Source organism: Canis aureus, chromosome 8 (assembly GCF_053574225.1).
Source record: "Canis aureus isolate CA01 chromosome 8, VMU_Caureus_v.1.0, whole genome shotgun sequence".
NCBI classification, from domain to species: Eukaryota; Metazoa; Chordata; class Mammalia; order Carnivora; family Canidae; genus Canis; species Canis aureus.
Genome location: NC_135618.1, coordinates 53139480 through 53153794, shown reverse-complemented (window position 1 = coordinate 53153794; position 14315 = coordinate 53139480). Strand labels below are relative to the sequence as shown.

The 14315-nt window shown below is 40.7% G+C and overlaps 1 protein-coding gene, 1 long non-coding RNA gene and 1 pseudogene across 5 annotated transcripts in view; 1 reads left to right on the top strand and 2 right to left on the bottom strand.

Annotated features, from left to right (window-relative positions):
• The window catches only part of LOC144319103 (acyl-coenzyme A synthetase ACSM4, mitochondrial), a 54270-nt gene extending 40854 nt beyond the window's left edge, over nt 1–13416 (bottom strand). For all 4 annotated transcript variants that reach the window (XM_077906884.1, XM_077906883.1, XM_077906885.1 and 1 more), the window contains exon 1: nt 13250–13416. The gene's annotated coding sequence lies outside the window, so the exon portion shown is untranslated. The remainder of the gene's footprint in view (nt 1–13249) is intronic.
• Nucleotides 631–1972, bottom strand: LOC144319104 (non-POU domain-containing octamer-binding protein pseudogene; annotated as a pseudogene).
• Nucleotides 4117–8894, top strand: LOC144319109 (uncharacterized). The gene is made up of 2 exons (XR_013385015.1): nt 4117–8424; nt 8590–8894. It is a non-coding gene; the product is annotated as an uncharacterized LOC144319109 (long non-coding RNA).
• Nucleotides 13417–14315: the final 899 nt, after the last annotated feature.

The window sequence follows — 14315 nt, the reverse complement described above, 5'->3', positions numbered from 1 at the left end:
CACATTACCTAGGTGGTTATAAATACCTGTTTACTAAAGAGAACATTCAGCTGTCTTAGATCTTGCCCTTTGCTTCTGAGGGTGGAAATTGTGTTTCGAGTGAGGAGTAAGTTTGTCCACTCTTAGCCTGGCCATTTAGAGGTTATCTAACCTTATATAGCCTTAGTTATAACTTATTATAACTTAGAAGTTAAGGTATAAGCTGTCCAAGGCCACACTACTAAATTAGGATCACACTGGTGAAGTCTTCAGTCTTCTGAAGCTAAATTCTGATCTCTTCTACCGAACCATCCTACTCTTCTAAAATATTGTATAAAATGTATGCATTTTATTTTCATGTTCTAGGAAGCTGTTCATGCTCTCTCATTGCACAGTTTTCTCTTGGATTAGTTGGTGTTGAAGGAAGTAGAGGTAGAAGACACCATAGAGTTCCAGATCCTTTAGCTTACAGAAGAGAAGGAAATAATAATCTATTTACCTCGAGAGGTTGTGAAATCAAAGGAAAAAGTCACCTGCTCCCACATTTCAATTGCAGTTAAGAGTTACTGACTTTCCTGAGACAGACATTTCTAGGCAGATCAGACTTTCTCTGTATTGATATACAAGTTGAAGGAAGTCTTTATTGTAAGATTAAGCCCCAATTCCTTCCATTGTAGCAGCCTGGCCAAAGCGTTCAGTTGTTTGTGGGGTCAATCCCAAGGTTCCATCTGGCATCATAGTGGCAGGTCCTGGAGGAGCTGGGGTACCAGCTGGCACTGGAGCAGGGGGCATGGCACCTCTATTGTTTATGCCCATAGCACCTCCCATAGCCATCTGCCCCATCCGTATCTCCTGTTCTCTCGCATCAGGGAATGTTCCCTTGAATCATTCCTGCTGTCGCCGCATCATTTCTTCCTGTTGCCGCCGCATCTCTTCCTCTCGGCACCTGCGCTCCTCCTCTTGCCTGAGCTCCAGTTGCTTTCGTTTTTGCACTTCTTGGTTATGCAGCTCTTCCATCTTCCTAAGTTCTTCTTGACTCCTCATCAAATCCTGTCTCATTAGCATGACCTGGTGCTCATGGCGAGCAGCCTCCATCTCCATCTCCAGCTTCTCACGAGCTTCCTTGATGTTGCCGTCCACTTGGTCCTGCTGCTGCTTCTCCATCTCAATAAGTGCCTTCCAGCGCATGGCATACTCATACTCAAAGGAGCCAGGCTGTGCAAATCTGGGTGGCTGCTCTCGCTCCTTGTGAAATTGCTGATTCTTTATAACCAGTTTCTCTGGAAGTCCCTCTTCATCATCCAACTGGTCCATGGGCTCCACAGTCACAGGCTGAGGAAATGTGGTTAGCAGGAAAGAGCCTTCACTGCACCTGTCCAGAGCTTTCCGAGCAGCTGGCTTCCCTGAGAATTCAACAATGCCTTTTCCTGAGGGCCTTCCTCGATCATCCACGATGACTACAGCCCTCTCCACCTGGCCAAACACGGAAAAGCTTCCTCCAGCAGTTCATTGGAAACATACTGAGGAAGGTTTCGGACTGTAAGGGATGTACTATGGCAGGCAAAATGCACACGCAGCTGCTTTCCACGAAGTGGCATGTTGTCCAATTCTACTTTGGCAATCTCCGCTAAGGTTCGTGTTTCCAAGCGGATAAAGCCAAAGCCCTTATCCTTATGAATGAAGACTTCACCTGCTTTCCCGTATTTCTCAAATAGTTTCTTCATCTCCTCTTCAGTGATATCAGGAGGAAGATTGCCCACAAAGAGCCGGCTACATTGGGTGAAGGTCTTCTCTCCTGGTTTCCTAAAATTCTTCAGGTCAATAGTCAAGCCTTCATTTTGGCTGCTGGCTTGTTGCCCATCAAATGGGCAGGTATTGGTGGCGGTGGTGGCTGCTGCTGTTGCTGCTGGTGGTGCTGCTGGTGGTGATGCTGATGATGCTTCCTTGGAGTATGGTTTTGCTTCTCCAAGTTAAAGGTTTAATTGCTCTGCATTTTTGCACCCTGCTACCTACTATTCTTTCCTCAGAGTAACGGCGACGCTACACGGTCTCTACCGTCCCCTAAATGCGCAAATCTTGATTGAATTTTGGATTTAGAAAAGCTAACAAAAATTTTAAAAAATATTTATTTATTCATGAGACATACAGAGAGAGAGAGGCAGAGACACAGGCAGAGGAAAAAGCAGGCTCCCATCAGGGAGCCTGATGCAGGACTTAGTCCCAGGACCCTGGGATCACAACCTGAGCCAAGGCAGACACTTAACTACTGAGCCACCCAGGTGCCCCGATAAGCTAACACATTTTGAGTAGAAAGAGAAAAATACAAATATGGACTAGATATTAGATAATATTAAAGAATTATTATTATTTAAATATTTTATTTATTTATTTGAGAGAGAGAATAAGAGAGAAAGCCCAAGTTGGGGGGAGGGAGAAAGCAGACTCTCTGCTGAGCAGAGATCCCCAGTGACGGGCGTGATCCCAGGACCCTGAGATAATGACCTGAGCCAAAGCCAGATGATTAACTGACTGAGCCACTCAGGTACCCCCTAAAGAATTATTTTTAATTTTATTTGTAATGTAATGGCACTGATGATTAAAGAGTCCTTATTCTTAGGGGTGATGTGCTGAAATATTTAAGGAGAAAGTGTCTCATCAGAAATGTACAAATCACAAATGACTCATCACAAATGTACAAGTACAAAGTAAATGAGCCAAGGTGTTGATATTAAGTTAATATAGGTGGAAGGTATGCAGGTTTATTGTGTATTTTAGCCTTTTTTTAGATTTGATTTTACAAAATTAAAAGTTGAGACAAAAGTACTAGGAAAGTCATAGGGTATAATTATGACATCATTATTAATAGTAACAATGAAAATTCTTTAGGGGCACCTGGGTGGCTGAGCAACTTGCCTTTGGCTCAGGTCATGATCCCAGGGTCCTGGAAAGCCTGCTTCTCTCTCTGCCTATGTCTCTACCTCTCTCTGTGTGTCTCTCATGAATAAATAAATTAACTTAAAAATAGTAACAATGAAAGTTCTTTAAAAATAGGGGAAATTTCCCTTACCATGTGTGGACAGTAGGCAGAGACAGGTTGGTTGAATTTTATACAGATTGCAGTATTTCCTTCTCCCCCTAGAGGCAGGATATTTGAGATTTCATTTACAATCTAAAATTGGATAAATATTAAAGAAATTTTTCCTATAAACAATTTGTGCTGCTCTGAAAACACCACAAGATGTAAACTCAAGGCTTATTACTCCCATTCATGATTTCAGGAAACTGCTTGGTTGGTGTACCTAGAGCCTGAATAGTCTAAGAGGCCTCGTGGTGCAGTGGTCAGTGAGAGGGTGCCACAGTTGGAAGGACCTGGGTTTGAATCTTCACTCTGTGCCATTTTCAGACCATAAGACCTGGTTGTAAAAGTGCCTACTACATAGCTTTGTTTGGAGGATGAAATGAGGATGAGATATGCCTGCTAGTCCAAAGCATAAGAAATCGAGGGCTTCCAGGGAAAGCCTTTCAAACCAGGATACCTAATTATCCATCCAATGTATTACAAAAGAATGTAAAGAAAGCTTTAAAGCAGAGATTTGGCAGTTTTTGGCAGTGTGGGAGGTAGTGGTGTATTTTCCTAGTAAGGATTAGAGGGCATGTTAGGAGTAAATAGAACTAGAATAGAAATGGAATGAAAACAGAGTTTTTTTGTTTGTTTGTTTGTTTGTTTGTTTGTTTGCTTTTAAGCTGAGTGGCTTCATTATTGACCTAAACAAAGGCATGACCATGAAGCAATGTGACAGAAGTTAAAAAGTACGCTGAGTCTTGGCTCTCTCATGTTTTGGTTACATTTTAGAATAAATGGTTAGAGACACAACCAATTCCAAGTTATTACCTTGGAAAGCTGTCTTCATACTTATTCTAGATTTATTATCCTTGTAGTGTATTTTGGAATTTTTTTTGTAGGAACCACCAGCCCTAATGGCCAGAAAGTCTTCCTTCACAAGTAGTAAATCTTCATCCCTTGAAAGCAAACTTTTATTTTTGGAGGAAAAAAAAGGAGGCAAATCTAATAAATTAGATGAATAGAGAATATATTTTTTAAATAAGATTCTATTGTAAGTGGAATTATTTTCTGTTTCATTTTTGGATTGTTCATTGCTAATATATAGAAATAGATTGTATATAGATTTTGGTGAATTGATTTATTAGTTCTAATGGTGTGTGTGTGGGGGGGTGGGTTCTATATACAAGATCATGTCATCTGTGCATAGACATAGTTTTCCTCCTTCCTTTCTAATTTGGATGCTTTTGATGTATTTTTTTCACTAAATTACTAGATAAAACCTCTGTGTTAAATAAAAATGGCAAGAGCAAACATCTTTCTGAGTGCTGATCTTAGGGGGAAAGCTTTCAGTCTTCCATTATGAAGTGTGATGTCAGCCGTGGGTTTTTGGTAGATGCCTTTTATCAGGTTGGGGACGTTCCCTTATATTCCAAGGTTGTTAATGGTTTTTCCCATCAAGTGTTGGATTTTATCAAATGCTTCTTCTGTGTCTACTGAGATAATCATGTGATTTTTTTTCTCCCTTTATTCTACTAGAAGGTATATTATTGTGATTAATTTTCATATGTTGAACCAACCTTGTATTGGCAGAATAATTTCATTTGGTCACAGTGTACAATCCACTTACATGTTGCTGGTTAGGTTTGCTAGTATTTTGTTGAGACTTCTGACATCTTTTTATACAGTTTGTCGTTTTCTTCTCTTGTGATGTCTTTGGTTGTTGGTATCAGGTTAATCTTGCCTCAGACGATGACTTCATTCTATGGCTTTATTTTGAGGCCAGTCCTCAAAAATCCTTGTCTCAGGTGTTCTGGAAGAGTTTGTGAAAGTCTGATGTTAATTCTTCTTTAAACAGTGGGTAGAATTTGCCAGAGAAGCCTTCTAGGCTTGGGCTTTTCTTTGTGGTAGGTTTTATGATTTCCAGTATATCTCTTTATTGGATGTCAGTCTCAGATTTTTAATTACATCTTGAGTCTCTGTTGGAAGTTGTGTTTTACTAAGAATTTGTCTATTTCATCTAGGTTACCTAACTTTTTGATACAGTTTTGATACATGGTTGTTCATGGTATTTCCCTATAATCTGTTTTGTTTCTCTATGTGGTCAGTAATGACCTGCATTTTATTCCTGACTCTAATAATTTGAGTCATCCTATTTAAAATTTAGTCAACTTTGTTAATCTTTTCAGGAAATAACTTTTGTTCAGTTGATTTTTTTTCTTTTATTCTCCTCTCCCCTGCTTTTTTTTTTTTTTGAAGGTTTTACTCATTTATTCATGAGAGAGACACAGAGAGAGAGAGAGAGAGAAAGAGGCAGAGACATAGGCAGAGAGAGAAGCAGGCTCCCTGTAGGGAGTCCGATGCAGGACTCGATCCCAGGACTCGATCCCAGGATCACGCCCTGGGCTGAAGGCAGACACTCAACTGCTGAGCCACCCAGATGTGCCTTTTTTCTCCCTTTGTACTCTAGTTGATATTCCTTATTTTTTTCATTTTCTATTACATTTATTTCCTACTGTGAATTTTATAATTTCCTTCCTTATGCTTGCTTTGGGTTTAGTTTGTTCTTTTCTCCCCATTTTTTAAAAAAATGAAAGTTTAGGCTATTGATATGAGATCTTTCATGGTTTTTTGAATGGAGGCATTTACAACCATGATTTTCTCTCTCAGCACTGCTTTCGTGTTGTACCATAAGTTTTGGCATATTGTATTTTGCTTTCATTCATCTCAAGGTATTTTCAAATTTCTCTTGTAATTTCTTCTTCAACCCATTGACCATTTAGTAGTGTGTGTTCATGATGATTTTCCATATTTGTAAATTTTTCAAATTTCTTTATGCTGTGGATTTCTAGTTTTATTCCATTGTGATTAGAGAATATGCTTTTTATTATTTCAATCTTTTCAAATTTATTGAGAGTTGCTTCCTAGCCTAACATATGGTCTGTCTTGGAGAGTGTTTTTTTGTGCACTTGTGGAAAATGCGTGTTCTGCTGTTGTGGGGTAGAGTGTTCTATAGGTCTCTTCATTCTAGTTGATAAAATAAATTGTCAACTTTTCATATGTTTTATGTCAACATAGTTTATCTATTTCCTTGTTTATCTTTTGTCTAGGAATTCTATTGATGATTAAAAGTGGGACATAGAAATCTCCAATGGGGGAATATATTTTTGAATACAAAAATAAGCTTTAAAGGAACGAGGCTGCTTTTTTTGGTGACCCTTTCCTAAAGAATTATCCTAAAATATTTTTAAGCAGAGACAATACTGTTAAAACAAAGCTATAGTCCCTCAGGATGGCTTATTTGCAGTGGAAGTGTAAATGTTGACCTACCTTCTTACAGAATTCTTTCCTGATTCTCTAGGCGAAAGGAGTTTCTTTTCCTTCTGAACTCCTTAGCAATTTATCTAGGACTTTCCTGATTGCATTAAATTGCTCTTTCATTGATCTCATCTCCCTTAGGCGTGTTTCAGCCTCTCTGAGGGTAAGAATATTGTTTCATTCACCTTTATAACACCAGCATCTAGGTCAGTGATTTTCATTCTCTAGACTTTTGATGACATTTCTGAATAAATGTTAAGAAGAAACATATCAGGGGTGCCTGGGTGGCTCAGTCAGTTATGTGCCCAACTCAATTTTGACTCAGGTCATGATCTCAGGGTTGTGAGATTGAGCTCTGTGTTGGGGCATGGAGCCTGCTTAAGATTCTCTCTCTCCTTCTTCATCTGCCCCTTCCCCTATGACTCATACTCTCTCACTTGCTCTCTCTCTCTCTCTAAAAAAACCTCCCAAACAACATATCATTGCTATTTGCCCAAATAGTGGTTTAAAAAATGTATTATTTTACGGGGCACCTGGGTGCCTCAGTCAGTTAAACGTCTGCCATCAGCTCAGCACATGAGATTGAGCTTCAAGTCACACTCCCTACTCAGTGGAGGGTCTGCCTCTCTCTCTGCCCCTCCCTTCCACTCGTTCATGTGTGCTCTCTCGCTCTCTCTCAAATAAATAAATAAAATATTTTTAAAATGTATTATTTTACATGTGGTTAAGACTATGAACTATGGAGCTGGGGTTAAGATGGCAGCATGGAAGGGTCCTGAACTTACCTCCTCACACAGCTACAATAATTCTATAGCTACAAATGGAACAATATATGTTCCATACAATGTATGTTCCATACATCGTTCCTCTGAAAAGAACCTGAAAACTAGCTGAACAGTGTCTTCACAACAAAGGATAAAAGAATCACATGGAGATAGGTCAGATAAGCAGGGACATGGTCTCACAAGAAACTCTACCATGGATGTGGTGAGCTACAGTCAGGAGGATCTCAATACAGAGGATGTCCCTGAGGAATGAGGGGTTTATGAACCACATCAGGTACCCCAAATCTTGGAATATATTCTAGAAAGAAGAGCCTCTGAAGCATCTGGCTTTATAAAAAGTAGGGCTTACTCCCTAAAGAACCAGAGGGCTTTAGGAAAAGAAAATCTGCTCTAAATGAGCTCACATACAGATGCACACTCATTTGGGACTCTATGGTCTTGGACAGGGCTGCACAGAGCAGAAAGCCTGAGGGCGTGGGGAGAGACATAGAAAGAGACTGTCAGGGAGAGAGACACTGAGAGAGTGGTGGGGGGATGGGGCAAATTCTAGAAAGTGGGAGGAAGAAAGAGAAGGAGATGGGGTAGGGAGAAGAAGAGGTAAGGAGGAATTACAAGGAGGAATGGAGGCTCCTGGTCCAGAGGTGTAGAGGGGGAACCATGGACGAGGATGGAGGGGTCTATGAAGGGGATCTGAGTGTTGGGACCAGTGGAGGCAGGAATTCTGGGCATCAGATTCCCTGAGCCCACTGCCCCCACCTTCCTGGGGCTGAGCTTTGCAGAGGTCATTTCACTTGGGAAGATGGGAGCACCTCCTTTGCATGGATTTGTGGGGCCCAGCCTCAGGATCTGTCATAGAGAGAGATGGCTTGGCTGGAGCAGAGCGCCCTCTCTGCCTCCAGCTGAGGGGCCAGGACCTTGAGCATTGCCGGGATGCCCAGGACGGCCAGCAGAGGGCGCGCGCGCGCCACCCCCAGGGAGGGGCAGGGTCTCTGCGTGCGCAGCCACGGCCAGCAGAGGGCGCGCATCGGCTGCGCTGACCCAGGGCGCCTCAGGGCGGGAAGGGCCTGTGCAGCCACAGGAGGATCCAGCCCAGTGCGCTGCAGGCGCCTCAGGACAGAGAGCCAGAGCTGCGTTTCCAGCAGGTTCTGCCGCCCGCGCCGGGGAGACCCTGGGGCCTTTGCAGCTACTTGGCGTCTCCTGAGGGACGAGCGGGACAGAGGCTGCCTTGCCGGGCCGAGTGCTGAGGAGGGGCCTCTGGGGGGCTTCCCCCGGGACACGCTGGTCAGTGAGTGAGCAGCACAATCCCTTGTGTTTTCTGGGCTGTTCCCGTCGTTTGGTCCTCATTTTCCCTGAGGGTGTTTGAACAAGAAGTATTTTACTCAGGGATCCGTGGATTGGGGGGCCCCTCGACGCCACGTCAGAGATGCTGTGGTTGGTTTATTACAGATGCAGGCTTGTTTCTGGGGAGAAATCCTGACCCCAAATCAGAGGAACTGGAGCCACACTCAGCGGCGACGTAAATACAGGAACTGCTGACTCTCAGCTCCTCCGAGAATGGGGAGCTGGGGTCCCACTTTCTGTGTCCTCCTGGAACCGGAGCCTGAGGTGAAAGCACAAACTGCTGTCCACTTAAACATGCTTGTATTACTTTTTCATTGTTTGTTTTTTTCAAACAACGTTGTAGTACTCGGAACAACTGAAAACCTGACAGGTACCTGGTGTCATAAACCTTGCATTATTTAACAGTTAAATATTTACACCTGAAAGAGAATTTGTTATAATTACCCTTTTGTGTCTTCATCATACACTCATCAATAATATCTTTAAAATGTAATCTTCACCTTATCTCCTCTTTCTTTTTTTAAAAAAGATTTTATTTAATTATTTGAGAAACAGAGTGAGCATGAGAAGGGGGGAGGGTCAGAGGGACAGGAGGGCAGCCTCCCTGCTGAGCACGGACACTCCTCAAGGGTCTCCATTCCAAGACCCCGAGATCATGACCTGAGGCAGGTGCTTAACCGACTGAGCCACCCTAGGTGCCCCAGGTTATCTCCTTTCCAATTGAGATTTGCCATGTTTTATAATTTCTCATGGACTCTTGACAGTCTTTAATAGTTTTAAATTGGTTGCAGTTTACAAAAAGTTCATTCCCAGAATCTTGCTGTGACTCCTTCTGTGCAAGAGTACTTATAAATTTGTAGGAGATTGTACTAAGCATAATTTGTGAATCCCTGTTTGAAGAAGAAGCAGCATTTTAAAATATATTAGAATTCATGCTTATGTCCACTGATTCATGCACTGCCAACTTTTAAAAACTTTTCCTTGGTTGCTTATTTCTAATTCAGATATATTCATATATCTTCCTGAGTTTACATTCATCAGTGTACTTTCTAGATTCCTTTCTGTCACTTGTAAGAAAGAAGACAGACCTTATGATGAGCATGCAGCTTTGTATAACTTCAGGACTTGTTGTTGTAGCTCTTTATTAACTTTTTCACACCCATTCAAAAATATCACCCCACTTGGACAAGTTATAAACCATGTAATGTATGGCATCAATATGATTTCATTTCATGACAGTGTATTTCACTTGATATTTTATGTATATATCTAAAACATGAAAATATCTCCAAAGTTCATTGAATTTGAAAAAAAGCATATATCCTAAGTATGAATTCTTTTAGATTTTAGTTATTTACTTACTTGAGAGAGAGCATGAGAATGAGAGAGCACTAGCAGGGGAAATAGCAGAGGGAGAAGCAGATTCCCCACTGAGCAGGGAGGCCCGGACATGGGATTTGATACCCATACCCTAGGATCATGACCTGAGGTGAAGGGAGATGCTTAACTGACTGAGCCACCCAGACACACCCACACCCTAAGTATGAAATTTAAAAGGTTAGCATATTTGAATTCAGAAATGGAGATTATTTGCCTTTTAAGGATATTTGCTGAGAAAGATGCACGTGGACATAATCATTTTGGGGGATGAAATAATGTTTTCTATTCTTTTTTTTAATTTTTTAAAATTTATTTATGATAGTCACATACACAGAGAGAGAGAGAGGCAAAGACATAGGCAGAGGGAGAAGCAGGCTCCATGCACCAGGAGCGCGACGTGGGATTCGATCCGGGGTCTCCAGGATCCTGCCCTGGGCCAAAGGCAGGCGCTAAACCACTGCACCACTCAGGGATCCCCAATGTTTTCTATTCTTTTACAAACATGCTACAGTTGCTCCATTATTATATATCTGGATATTAGCAATTATTTTGACTTTTCAAATTTTTATTTAAATTCTACTTAGTTTGGGGCAGCCCCGGTGGCTCAGCGGTTTAGCGCCACCTACAGCTCAGGGTGTGATCCTGGAGACCCGAGATCGAGTCCCACATCGGGCTCCCTGCATGGAGCCTGCTTCTCCCTCTGCCTGTGTCTCTGCCTCTCTCTCTCCTCTCTGTGTATTCTCATGAATAAATAAATAAAATCTTAAAAAAAATTCTACTTAGTTTACATGCAGTGTGTGGATATGACCACACTTATGACAGTACCTTGTTTTTCCAATTTATTTATTTATTTATTTTTAAAGATTTTATTTATTTATTCACGAGAGACAGAAAGAGAGAGAGAGGCAGAGACACAGGCAGAGGGAGAAGCAGGCTCCATGCAGGGAGCCCGATGTGGGACTCGATCCCAGGAATCCCTGGGCTGAAGGCAGGTGCTAAACTGCCAAGCCACCCGAGCTGCCCTCCAATTTATTAATTTCATGAACTAAACATCACTTTTTCTTCTCCATAAGAAAATCAAGAAGCCTATCATTTGTTCTTATGACACAGTTCTTTCTTTTTAAAGGTTTTATTTATTTATTTATTTATTTATTTATTTATTTATTTATTTATTTAAAATATTTTATTTATTTATTCATGAGAAACAGAGAGAGAGAGGCAGAGACTTAGGCAGAGGGAGAAGCAGGCTCCAGGCAGGGAGCCTGATGTGAGACTCGATATCGGGATTCCGGGATCACTCCCTGAGCGGAAGGCAGACAGATGCGTAACCACTGAGTCACCCAGGCATCCCTACATCTGTTTTACCATCAATAACCAAGGGGAAGCATTTTTCTTTGAATATTCACAATAGTGTTTCGGGTCTAACATAATTTTGTAGTAGTATGACAAATTCTTTTTGAATTTTATTACATAAATGAGACCAGATCTCATCTATTAATACCTATATGATTAGGTGTATAGACATTATAATAATCTGTAATACTCTAAATTCAGAATCTGGGGCAGCCCAGGTAGCTCAGCGGTTTAGTGCTGCCTTCAGCTGAGGGTGTGGTCCTGGACACCTGGGATCAAATACCACCTCAGGCTCCCTGCATGGAGCCTGCTTCTCCCTCTGCCTGTGTCTATTCCTCTCTCTCTCTCTCTCTGTCTCTCATGAATAAACAAATAAAATCTTTAAAAAAATAAAATAAATTCAGAATCTTTCTCATGTTTGGGCTTTCAATATTTTCTTGTGATCCTCTAAGATGTAAATGGTTTATTGCACAAAGCTTAACATCTAAATCATTCCCAAAATATTCTTTCAGTTTTAAATCTTTTTCTCACTTGCTGCAAAGTGTACTGCAATAAATTATGAGTTTGAGTAATTTTTGAACCCCTTTGTTTTAAAGAACATCATGATGAAATATTATATCTTCATTGTAACCAATTCTGTTTCCATTCTGTAATATCAATGAGCCAAAGATGGCCCCTGTGTATCGGTAGGCTGGTACCATTAGCTCACAAGTTTGCTGCTGGTGCCAAACTCAGAATTAGTGTTTACACATCAAATTTTTAAAAACATACTCCTGAAGAGTAGATTTTTTTTAGGCATTAACTGCCTGCCTTATATTCACATCCTGTGAAACATTTCCTAATCATAAGTAAGATCAATCAATCAATCAATCAAGATCAACTCTTCAGCTCTAAAAGACCCTAAACTACTGCTGGCCTTCTAAGTCTCTGATCCAGAGAATCCCCAACCAGGCTACAGAAAGACATCACTCAGACACATAAGCAGCCCCAGTATTAGAAAAATTCAATGTCCCCAGTATTGGAAAAATTAATACGGTGATGGACTTCCCCTCTTGGAAACCTGTCAGTGGCCCAAAGAAAGTGGTTGTTGCATGTTATTGCCACTCCATGGTCACATCTTTTTCCTTTACCTTGAAACTCATTGAACTTACTATACATTCTGTCAGTCTTTGAATGTCTTTTTAAATTTGTGAATTTGCTTGTTCTATTATTGCTAAAGATGATGAATGGGAAGAAGATAAAAACAAGATTCCCTAGAACAAGTGAGCCAGCCACAATGAATCACCTGGCCATTTGTACATTTTTAAAAAAGATTTTGAAAAAATTAGTTATGAGAGAGAGAGAAAGAGAGAGAGAGAGAGAGAGGCAGAGACACAGGCAGAAGGAGAAGCAGGCTCTGTGCAGGGAGCCCGACGTGGGACTCAATCCCGGGTCTCCAGGATCACACCCCAGGCCGAAGGTGGCGCCAAACCACTGGGCCACCAGGGCTGCCCCATTTGAACATTTTTTTTAACAGGTTCAGCCATGGTGTGAAATATCACATGCTGTAAATCCAAATATTTCCCATTGTCTAAGATGACCGGCCTTATACAGAGCTAATCAATGACACTCCTTCATGATGACAAAACTACGTGTTTACATAATGTTATATATGTGTTATTGTCTTAACATAAAATATGTGGTACAGATCTCTGTGATTTATATATTATGGTGTATTCAGTTTTCTCTGACATGCATGTTATTATTTAAATAAAACAATTGTAGAACAATAATGGTCAATTATTAGTAATCCTAGTAGAACTAATTATGCAATTATGTGTTAGAAAAAATAAAATAGTTATTGTTAATAAACTTTTAATTCAAAATAGGCTTAGATTTACCGAAAAAATGAGCATTTTTTTTTGGTAAATCAAGCAATATTTTCTATGCAGAAAGTATTTGCATTATTTAGATACGTAGGTCTTAAAGAGGCGATACATAACTTTCCACTCTTTGAGATGTGTGTATAGTGATTTCTCCAGAGGAAACGTACCTGAAAGGACCACCTGGATGGTTCAGTGGTTGAGCATCTGCCTTTGGCTCAGGTTGTGATCCCAGGGTCCAGGGGTCGAGCCCTGCATCAGACTCCCCACAGTGAGTCTGCTTCTCCTTCTGCCTGTCTCTTCCTCTCTCTCCGTGTCTCTCATGAATAAATAAGTAAAAAATCTTAAAAAAAAGAAAGGAAACATACCTTATATCTTTTGGACAGAGAAGAAATCTGGCAACACAGCCTTGGCCAGGTGATCAAAGATAAACATCATCTTGAGAGTAAATATACTTGATGTGAAGTGATAAGGATGTTTCGTCACTGTGATCTCCCTCCTACTCCCAAACAAGAAATGCAGTCTAATCATTTGAGAAAAAACATTAGACACAAACTGAGGATCATTCCACAAATTACATGAAGCGTACGCCTCAAAATTTTCCAGGTGGTGAAAAATATGGAAAGTCTGAAAATTGTCATGGCCAATGGGAGCCTAAGGAGATAACATGACTGAAAGTAGTGTGCCAGCTGGGATAAGCCTAGAACAGAAAAGTTACTACCTAATCAAATCTGAGTAAAACTATTGATTTTAGTTAATAATACTCTATCAATTTTGGGTATTAGTTATGAAGATGCACCGATTGATACAATGTGAATATTCGGCAGACTGCTCATTTGTTTTGTTCCTTAAATTCCACATGAATGAAATAATCTGGTATTTGTCTTTATCTGACCTATTTTGCTTAGCATTCTACTCTCTAGCTCTGTCCATGTCATTCTAAATGGCAAGATTTCATTCCTTTTTATGGTTGGGTAATATTCCATTGTATAGTGTATACCACATTTTCTTATCCATTCATCTATTGATGGACACTTGGGGACTTCCATAATGTGGCTGTTGTAAAGGGAAGAAGAGAAAGAGAGAGACAAACAGAGAAACAGACTCTTAGCCATAGAGAACAAAGTGATGATTTCCAGAGGGAAACCATGGTTGGGAGCATGGGTGATGAGCACTGGATAGTGCATGGAAATGTTGAATCACTATATTGTATACCTAAAACTAATGTAATGCTCT